We start from the raw sequence: 10,843 nt of genomic DNA, 5'->3' as shown, positions 1-10,843 counted from the left end.
GCAATATGGCTAAGCAATGCTTCTCTGAGATGCATAAAACTACCTGCATTGGATTTGTCTGGATTGCTTGTTAAATACGGAAGATTTCTACTCATTACTCCAATTTCTGAGGAGTAAATACAGAAAACTGCATTTTTTTAAAAAAGATCTTATTTATTTATTAATGAGAGATACAGAGAGAGAGAGAGAGGCAGAAACACAGGCAGAGAGAGGCAGAGAGAGAGAAGCAGTCTCCATGCAGGAAACCTGACGTGGGACTGGATCCTGGGTCTCCAGGATCACACCTTGGGCTGAAGGCAGGCACCAAACTGCTGAGCCACCCAGGCATCCCAGAAAACTGCATTTTAAACAATGTTTTATGTATACAGATGGAATCTCAGGAACCATTAGGTAAAGTGTCACACTTGCCAGAGAAAGAGAAATTCACAATTAGTGTAGTAATGTCCAAATACAATGTATCTAGGCCCCAAAAGAAATGAAGACCAAGAGACTCATTTGGGATACTTTATTTATAGAACAGATTTATTGGAGTCTATCCAAGGGAGTTTTAAAAAATTATATTTTGGGTTCCTTTTCATCTTTCAATAATTTTTAAAAACTTAGGTGATATTATGTGTTACAATCTGCAGGAATGTAGGAGGTTTTGTTTGTATATGGTTGAACAAAATTACCTGGGGCTTTATAACCACGTTGAATTGAAATCACCATCCATCCTACTGAATGGGGTTAAGAGACACGGTGGTGTTTCCATTTCTGGCTACAAATTAGCATAAGTGGCAAGCTTTTAAAAACCACTGATAACAGGGCCCCACTTCAGCATCACTGCTGGGAAGGACAGGGTGAGGGTCAAAGCATCTTTTTACAGACCCCTAGGGTTGTGAATTCATTTGGCTGCTCTTGTTGAACAACACATCAGTATCAGTTCTGGAACTAGGAACTTCTCTCCTGAATTTGCTTAGTTTTTCTTCTATGCAACAGATAGAATAATTTTTGTCAGATCCATTTTTCCTTTTTTAACTCTCGCAGTGCTGCAAACCCTAAGACAATTTTAGTTATTGAATTTGTTTTATGCTACAGACGAATTGAGATAACATGAGGATTCATGCACATCTTTAAGAAAATAAGCCACCTGTCTTCAGTCAGCAGTTGTTTTGATGCTATTTTGATCTGACTGAAAGATTTTGAGGAACTAACTTGCAAGGTATCCTGATCCCCCAATTCTTACCACAGCTAGGCAGTCTCGTTTCTGAAACAATCATGTTCATCACACTTATGGCCACAAGGTGGCAGGCCAGACCCACTTAGTAACTCAATTGCCAAAGATTGAGACTATCATTTTCCCATTTGTCACTAATAAAAATAGTGTGACACATTTCTGTAATCAAAAGCCACATTAAAAAAAAAAAAGCCACATAATCTTAGAACTAGATGAAAATATGAGAAATCATATTGTTCATTTATTTTCAGTTTTTTTTTTCTTAATCTTGTCCCAGAGGAACACATTTTTTGTTATTCTAACTTTGGTGTCTTTTTCAGAATCTAGATAGATACTAACACCTTATCAAACACATAGAAATGTTTTTGCTGAAAAAATTAACAGTAGTATATATCTAAGAACTCAATTGCTGAAGGAACTAGAGGCCTAGTTAAAAGGAAATTATGTAACATAAATCTATTCTCTCATTTATTTGAGCTACATAAGGGGCAGAAATAAGGGGAAGATCAAATACTTATAAGCAGGAAAAAGCAATATAGTGCTTTGCTACTTCTCTGATTTTTACACCTCTGAAAGTATTTGCCTCTGTAAAACATGAAGTTTTATTTGTAGACTATTGTGGTAATTCAAAAAGCAAGTGCTAATGATAAGTTCTTTTAAATGTCTCAAATTGATTTTGCTCTCATTTCCTCCACTTATAGAGGCTTAGAAGTTAATGAGGAACTTCCTCATGCTAAGGTGGCTAGTAGAGGGTGAAGAAGGATAAGTAGGAAAAGGAAAAAGAAATAAAACACCATTAGTCTCTTTTTTCCGAATGTACTCTACTCGTTTGTTTGGAGATTAAGCTTTCATATAAGGATAAAAAGACCAGAGCCACATTTCGGTATTGCTTTAAAATAGAAAAAAAGGTGAATGACATAAAAATTAAAAAGCAAAAAGACTTCTGTAGCTACAAAATATAAATCTAAGTAATGTTGTTTATAAATCTAAAGAGATTGCAAGTATACAGCCCTCTGCTTATCTGTCCAACAGCAACAGCATGCGTCATATGTCAATTGCCCTCACTAGTTAATCTTAAACCACACTGGTCTCACACCTGTTTCTGGAACTATACTAAGCAATTTCCTGACTCAGGGCTCTGCATATGCTAAGTATGTTTTGCTAAGTTGCTTCTCCCTTAGCTCTCTGTAAGGCCACTCACCTTACACTTTGTCTTAACTTAAATATTATAGTCTCTGATCACCCAATTAATGATTCTTCCCTCCACTATTGCTCTGAATCTCAAACCCCTTTTTGTTAATTTATAACATTTATTGGAACTTGTATTTTTTTCTTTGTCTTTTGCTTAGATTTTGTAATTACTTTAGAAAAAGAGAGTGAGGAGGGGGAGGATCGGTGTGTGTGGGGGGACACAAGCAGTCTCCTGTCTGAGCAGGGAGTCCGACTCAGGGCTTGATCCCAGGACCCTGAGATCATGACCTGAGCTGAAGAATTGGATGCTTAACTGATTGAACCACCCAGGCACTCCTGTAATTTCTTTCATAAGGAATAATATAATCTTACTGAAGACAGAGACCATGTCTGTTTTTCATTTTTACATTTTGTCACTTGAATATTTCATTTGTGCTTACTATGTGTCAGGTACTTTGCCATTAAACAAGCAGTAAATATTAAATAAGTAACTGTCTCTTTAGAAGGAATGCCCCCTTTTAAAATTTTCTGTATTGGGATGGAGAAGCAAATAGTAAGAGTTTACACTCTTGAATTTAACCTAAGCAGATAATTTCACTTGAATCTCAATGAGAAATTTGATAGATATGTCTCTTAAATAAAATGCATATATAAAAAAAGGGAACAATTAATTGACCTAATGACTTATTTATGTGAAACACATACCACAGAGCCAGATACATCTCAACCTAAAACCAAAATAATCTAGCATACAACACTAGTTTAACCAATATAATGATGAGTTGAAATTTGGTGAAAAGAGGCAGAGTCAGTCCATTTGGGATCAAAATCAGGGTGATTTTCCAAACTTGATGTATGATTATAGTGATCTGTCCTTTCATTACAGTTGTAAGAATCTCATCTGACAAAGGATAACAATTAGTGGTTTGAAAATCACATTTGTGGTCTCCAGGCCTGAGATCTTTCCAGTTCATCCACCTGCTCAGGCCTTCGAAACTTTGAAAGTGAGTCTCGGGCACTCAAATATTGCTAAGTTGTTCAAGAAGCCCAAGAATTTCAGAATGCCTGACTAGACAGACTAGCCTTTGCCAGAGTTTTTCCTTTTATCGTATTCCTGTTGTTTTTGCTGTAGTTTGTCATGTTTAGCATAATTTAGCAAAATCCAAAAGTATGTATTTATTAGCATGCACTTAAAGTCGGCTGCTTGTGGGCCAATGGCCAAGGAATACAGAACAGCTAAAATATCAAAGAATGTCTCTTATATAGCAGGCAAGCTTGGTACTAAAAAGAGGCACCTATGTAACTGATCTCTAGGCATATGAATTCTAAGAACCCCAGATACTATGAAGATAACTGCAGAATAGTTTTCTCTGTCTAGGCAAAAGAGTCTAAAAGTATGACCTGCTCTCTGGGGGTGATAACAGTTCAGCTCCACCACTTCTTGTCTATTTGGTAGTGGATCATGGGTTCTGTTGTTGATACTCTCTATCCTTCTAGTATTTTACTGTAATACAATATGTGTAATAAAGATTTTATTTTAATTTTGTCAATTCTAAGTGAATTAATTTGCTTCCACTAAAATTGTGAGATCACATAGTCAGGTAAGCAATATACTGTGGGTGTTCTTGTTCATCATTTATCCATCTTGGAAAGTGACCATGGAGGCTCTGTGAGTTAACATCAAGTATGGGCGTGCAATTAGACACCCTGATCCAAGGCTCTAGAGTAGTAATTATACAATCAGAGAGAAGTATTTAGGTGCTGAGGGGTCGGTCTGCCAGCTGAGCCCAGCCTCTTCTGTGGTGACCACGACTGGTATTGAGCTTTACTTACACAAGTTCCAAAGCCAGACTGCTTGTGTTCAAATCCCAGCTCCTCCAATTACTACCTGTAAAACTTTGGGGAAAATATACACGATCTTTGAATTTAGGTGTTCCAACTGACCAATGAGGATAATTAGAGCTTCTACTTCATAGAGTGATTATGCAGGTTAAATATTTTACTAAATGAAAAGTGTTTGTCACTTGGAAAAAAGCCACAGTAAATATCACTTTTTATATTATATATTCCACTTTTAACTGAGTCTTTTTGCTGTATCTTCTCTTTCTTAAAACATTCTGCCTGCTGCTGAATTTTTTGCTTTGCTTCAACACTGTAATTTGCTTTGGAAGCAAATTATCAAGGATGAAGCTTCAAGGTATTCTGGGATGCTCATTTCTACTTTCTGAGTGTCTTTTTCTCCTTATGATTATTTCTCAGATTCATGTCAGAATCCTGTTGTGTACTATGACTTGCTTAGTAAAGCAGTCTTTCAAATGTGTTCTCTGTACCAAGTGGCCAATGGAGAAAATTGTATTTTTGTTTCTTTAACTTTCTCTTGTGGAAAAAACATATATATATATATATATAAAAATACATATATATGTAAACATATAAAAAACATATATATAAACATATAAAAACATATAAACATATATAACATATAAAAAACATATATATAAAAAATATATATATATATATATTTTTTTTTTTAGAGAGAGAGAGAGCATGGGGGCGCTCTAAGGAGTGGGGAGAGGCAGAGGCCTATAGTCTGAAAGGGTGACCATCTTGCAACCTTTAGTCAAATAGAAGCAATGAGAAAATGGAAGAAAAGTGATGATTTTAATTCCTTGTTCAACTCTCCATTTTGATATGTCCTCTAAAGTATTGATGATCATATTTGCAGTTGCATTTGAAGTGTCAATGCTGTGCGATCTTCTTATTCTACTAGTGTAGAATAAGTTTATAATTTTATGTTTTATGGTGATGTTAACAAAATTATCCATAAATATTAATTAAAACACATGACACAAAGTCATTTTCACTACCCCCAAGTGAAAATGGACATAAAGAAGAAAATACTTTCAATCTCTCCTCTCACAAACCAACCATAACTATCCACTCCACTATCTAGTGGATAATGAATCATTTACTCACAATCACATGAAGGATATGGAACATTGTGTGAGATCTGGGTGCTATTATCTTCTTTATCAGTGCTTGACACTATCTAGTAACAATGTTAGGGAATGAGACATCTCCCTAGGAGAAGAGATGTGCCCATATAGATGCTATGATGTGGAACACTGGTCTGATTAGGAATTCCCATTGGAAGAGATTTTATAAACCAGACTTGAGAACATGATTTCAAAATACAATGTTTCTGTGTTTATTTTGATAAACATTTGAGTCACTAATAAATGTCTGTAAGCATGTGGGGCTAAAATAAGTTGTTAATACCTCATGCAAGAGCTTCAAAGAGCTCTCCTACTGCTGTGGCTCCCTGCAGCATGCAGTAGAAAACCACTGCTCTGGGTGAGATGTTGGTGGGCTTCAGTTTTCTCACACTGAAAGAGCCAAAGAATAGTGGCAAATAAGTCACTTCTTGGTGGCCAAAAGCTCAGGCAGTTTACTAAGGATCAGGGAAATGGTTCTGATAAGGGAAAATTTCTGAGTCATAAAATTTTGTAGTCTATGATTTTGCTGTTAAAACTTGAGCATAAAAGAAAAAAAAAAGACATGCAAATGCCTGAAAAAAAGATCAGGGAACAACTTCAGGACTGAAAACTAGAAATTAATTATTCAATTAGTAATTACCCATCAGGCTCAAGAACTAAGAAATCAGCATTTGTAACAAATCCACCCATGTACTATCACTGAGTTTATGAAATTTCGAGCCCCAGAAACCAGAGACAAAGCCAGAAATAAAGATGATGCAAAAGGACTGATTACCAAGAAACTCAATTGAAGGAACCCATGCTCTTTCAATGAAGTTTTAATCTCATCGATTTAATTGAAATATAACCTCTAGTGATAGTTAATATTGATTTATGTTCACTGTATGCCTGGCTTTGTACTAAGCATTTACAAGCATTAGTTCCTATAATCTTTGTTATGATGCAGTGAGGTAGATCACATTGTTCTCTACATTTTACATATGAAGTTATCCTCAAAAATTAGCATGCTCAGGCTCAGAAGCTAGTAAATTGCAAAAGTTCATTGTCTAACAAAGGTTTGCTGCACTCCAAGTTGAGTAGCATACAAAAAGGCCCTATGCATCATTATATTAAAATCCAATTTCTTTTCACCTCAGTTATCCCTGAAATTTTGTAGCTCTCTGGTTGAATTTAGCTATATAAACAAGCATGTGCATATTACATGTATAGTGATTATTTAATCATTAGTTGCTGTATGTATACTTGTCTATATACTATCTACCTGTTCTTAATGAGCCAGAATACAAATTTTGGCATATAATGAAATTTGGCTATAACCGAAGTAGTTTTAGGAGTGTTGACATGCTTTCATTATGTGCCTTAGTTCCTAGTTTCTTCCCATGTGTTCTGTCCTTTAAGGAGTGTATACTTACTTTAAAAATAATCAACTCTCCCTTTCTCTATATTAGACTTTTGTGATACTTTTTTACATAATACCTTTCACCTTATTATTATATTGCCATCGAGTGGGCCAGATGTGAATTCCTTATTTTTCCTTCGAATTCCCTAGAAGTTCCTTGAACTTTTTTTTTTCCTGAATTGTATGTTGCTTTCTTTTTCAGCTCTCTCTCTCTCTCTCTGCGTGTGTGTGTGTGTGTGTGTGTGTGTGTATGAGCATGTGAGGAAGAAACTCTGACTGGAAAGATGCAAGTGCAAACTTGTCACTATAGTCTGAATGAAGAAATGGTAAGGGATTTTCCATTCAATAGATAGGTGCTTTATATTTATGATGTTCCAGTAAACATAAAAATTACCAAGAAGGTAAAGTTATGGAAACATATGGTATCCTTTTTTTTGGAGTGCAATCTGGTGGTAAAACCAATAAACACACATCATAATGCATTGTAGTAAAATGATGTAGATGAGGTATGCACGATATAAGAGTCATTAGAGTGTTCAAATCATCCCTCTTGCCTCCCCTTGCCTGATTCATCCAGCCTGTATTAAAATTCTTTAGTGTAGTTTTGCAGTTCAATTATTGTATTCTTTAGCTTGGTGACTTCTGTTTGGTACTTTTTTTTTTAATTATTTATTTATGATAGTCACACACAGAGAGAGAGAGAGGCAGAGACATAGGCAGAGGGAGAAGCAGGCTCCATGCACTGGGAGCCCGATGTGGGATTCGATCCTGGGTCTCCAGGATCGCGCCCTGGGCCAAAGGCAGGGGCTAAACCGCTGCGCCACCCAGGGATCCCTGTTTGGTACTTTCTTATATTTATATCTCTTTGTAGAAGTTCTCCTGTGTTCATCCATTCTTTTCCAAGTTTGTTGAGCATCTTTATGACCATAACCTTGAAGTCTATATCACTTTGATTACTTATCTCTGTTCCATGAAGGTAGTTTCTGAAGTTTGCTCTCATTCTTTTAGTTGGGACATATTCCTATTTCCTCATTTGGTGTGATTCTGTGTTTGTTCCCAAATATTAGGTGAAACAACTACCTCTCCCAGTCTTGAAAGAGTAGTCTTGTGTAGGAGATGAATCTTATTGTTCAACCCTGCCCTAGCTCTTGATTGTCTCTCAAACCTTGTGATTGTCTAAGCAACTTGATTTATTCTTGATGGGTCCCTGGTGTTGAGGATGTGCCAAGAGCTGTCAGTGTTCCAAGGGGAGGGATCTTATTTAGCACCTAATTTCAGGTAGATTGGAAGACAGACCATTACCTAATTTTCAGTTCTTTTTCAGAAAAAATTATTCCTTATGTACCTGTAGATTTGGTATGTCCATGGGAGGAGGTGAGTTCGGGATCTTCCTATGCCACCATCTTTTTTTTTTATTCATAAATTTATTTTTTATTGGTGTTCAATTTGCCAACATATAGAATAACACCCAGTGCTCATCCTGTCAAGTGCCCCCCTCAGTGCCTGTCACCCAGTCACCCCCACCCTCTGCCCACCTCCCCTTCCACCACCCCTAGTTCGTTTCCCAGAGTTAGGAATCTCTCATGTTCTGTCTCCCTTTCTGATATTTCCCACTCATTTTTTCTCCTTTCCCCTTTATTCCCTTTCACTATTATTTATATTCCCCAAATGAATGAGACCATATAATGTTTGTCCTCCTCCCATTGACTTACTTCGCTCAGCATAATACCCTCCAGTTCCATCCACTTTGAAGCAAATGGTGGGTATTTGTCGTTTCTAATGGCTGAGGAATATTCCATTATATACATAATCCACATCTTCTCTATCCATTCATCTTTCGATGGACACCGAGGCTCCTTCCACAGCTTGGCTATTGTGGACATTGCTGCTAGAAACATCAGGGTGCAGGTGTCCCGGCATTTCATTGCATCTGTATCTTTGGGTAAATCCCCAGCAGGGCAATTGCTGGGTCGTAGGGCAGGTCTATTTTTAACTCTCTGAGGAACCTCCACACAGTTTTCCAGAGTGGCTGTACCAGTTCACATTCCCACCAACAGTGCAAGAGGGTTCCCCTTTCTCCGCATCCTCTCCAACATTTCTGGTTTCCTGCTTTGTTAATTTTCCCCATTCTCACTGGTGTGAGGTGGTATCTCATTGTGGTTTTGATTTGTATTTCCCTGATGGCAAGTGTTGTGGAGCATTTTCTCATGTGCTTGTTGCCTATGCCACCATCTTAAGCTCTTCCTTGACTGCTTCAAAAATAGTGTAGGAAGCAATCTGTGGCCTGGTGAGAAAAACCTTTCATACTATCTCTGAAGTTGAATTTGTCCTATAGGCTTTGGATGTCCAAAAAGTATATTTGGTGGTGTTTAATAAAGATTACAGTTGGTGAGTTTAAAATGAATATATTCTCATTATAGTACAAGTAAAAGTACAGAAAAACAGAAAAGAAAAATTAGAAATGATCTATAATCTGTATACTCTATCCTTGGCCCTTTAAATATAGTTAATTCACTCACTGAAGCAAACTTTGGGTATTATGTAAACAGTCATCCAGGTTGATTACTAGATCAGTTACCCCTGCTATTATTTCTTTAATGTTCAGATTTCATTCAGTGTTTACAATACTAAGTTCTCTCTGTATTTTGAGAATTCATTGGGCCTTCCTTGTGTACTCTTCCTGCAAGTATGGAAGGAGTCCTATTAAAATACTTATCAACTGATCTAGAAATGTGTATTGGCATGCCATACATTCAGTAGACAAATTAAAAATTTATATTTCCTTTTATTCTGCTATTGTATATTATAAATAGAATGCAGAAAGAACATTTCATTTATCAAATCATTCATAGATTTTTCACATTTTATCACCTCCAAAATCAGGATAACTCTTAAAATATATGGAGTCTTATAATCACTGTGGGTCAGAAGACATATACGCTCTGTCTTTGTAATTGTGTGCATATACCTGACCTTCATCATTGCTGGTGATAATGTCCCTACTTCAAATAAGTTATGTGCCTTGTTTGTCCTACATATTTTGGTCAACAGACTGCTTAAGAACCACTTAAGAATGGAATATATGACCTCTTTATTTTTTCTATAAAATGTTTACAGATAGCTTTGACAAAATATTCACATATCAAGTAATTATTAACATAAAGCCTGAATAGTGAGCATCAGAAGTCAGGAAGAAAAACTTTTAGACACTTTTAGACAGTAGAGGGCATTCTTTTAAGAAGTACTGCAAGACTCTTGCTCTTAGTAGTGCAGAGGACGATATTGTGTTGAGAACAATTCTGATGACAATAAATACATTTCACTTACTTTACTGACTCAAATCAACTATTTTAAGATTTTATTTTACATATGTTTTATAGTATGAAACAAATTATGATATTTAAATATATTTTCTTATTAGAGACATACATTTCTTTTATTTGAAACATAAGATTTAATAGAACATCATTATTTTTCTATTACAACAGGAGACTTTTTAACATTTTCATACTTGAAAATACTAATTCTGAGATCCATTTGCATACTAATTTTCAGGTATAAATTCATAAATAGTAAGGCATATGTGACTAAAAATGTATACTGTATTATCCTAGCCATAAAGCATATCTTCAAGTTTGGGGCCATCAGCATCAGCAAACCAGTGGGGAAAGTTCTAAATAGGGCTTAAAGGAAGAGAAATGGGAGTTGCTAACATCTCTGACATTGGACAATCGAGGCAGTTCTTTTTCTTTTTTAAAGACTTTATTTATTTATTCACGAGAGACACACAGAGAGAGGCAGAGACATAGGAAGAGGGAGAAGCAGGCTCCTTCCAGGAAGCCTGATGCAAGACCCCATCCCAGGATCCCGGGATCATGACCTGAGCCAAAGGCAGATGCTCAACCACTGAGACACCCACGTGCCCCTTGAGGCAGTTCTTGATGCTGTCAAATCCTGAGGTCTTTACAATATAAAATATTTCCAGAAAGAAAAAAAAAAGGGGGAGTTAAACTATGAGAGAAAAAGGCATTAAATTGTACA

The sequence above is a fragment of the Canis aureus genome, chromosome 25 (assembly GCF_053574225.1).
Source record: "Canis aureus isolate CA01 chromosome 25, VMU_Caureus_v.1.0, whole genome shotgun sequence".
NCBI lineage: Eukaryota > Metazoa > Chordata > Mammalia > Carnivora > Canidae > Canis > Canis aureus.
Note: the sequence above shows the minus strand (reverse complement) of the source record.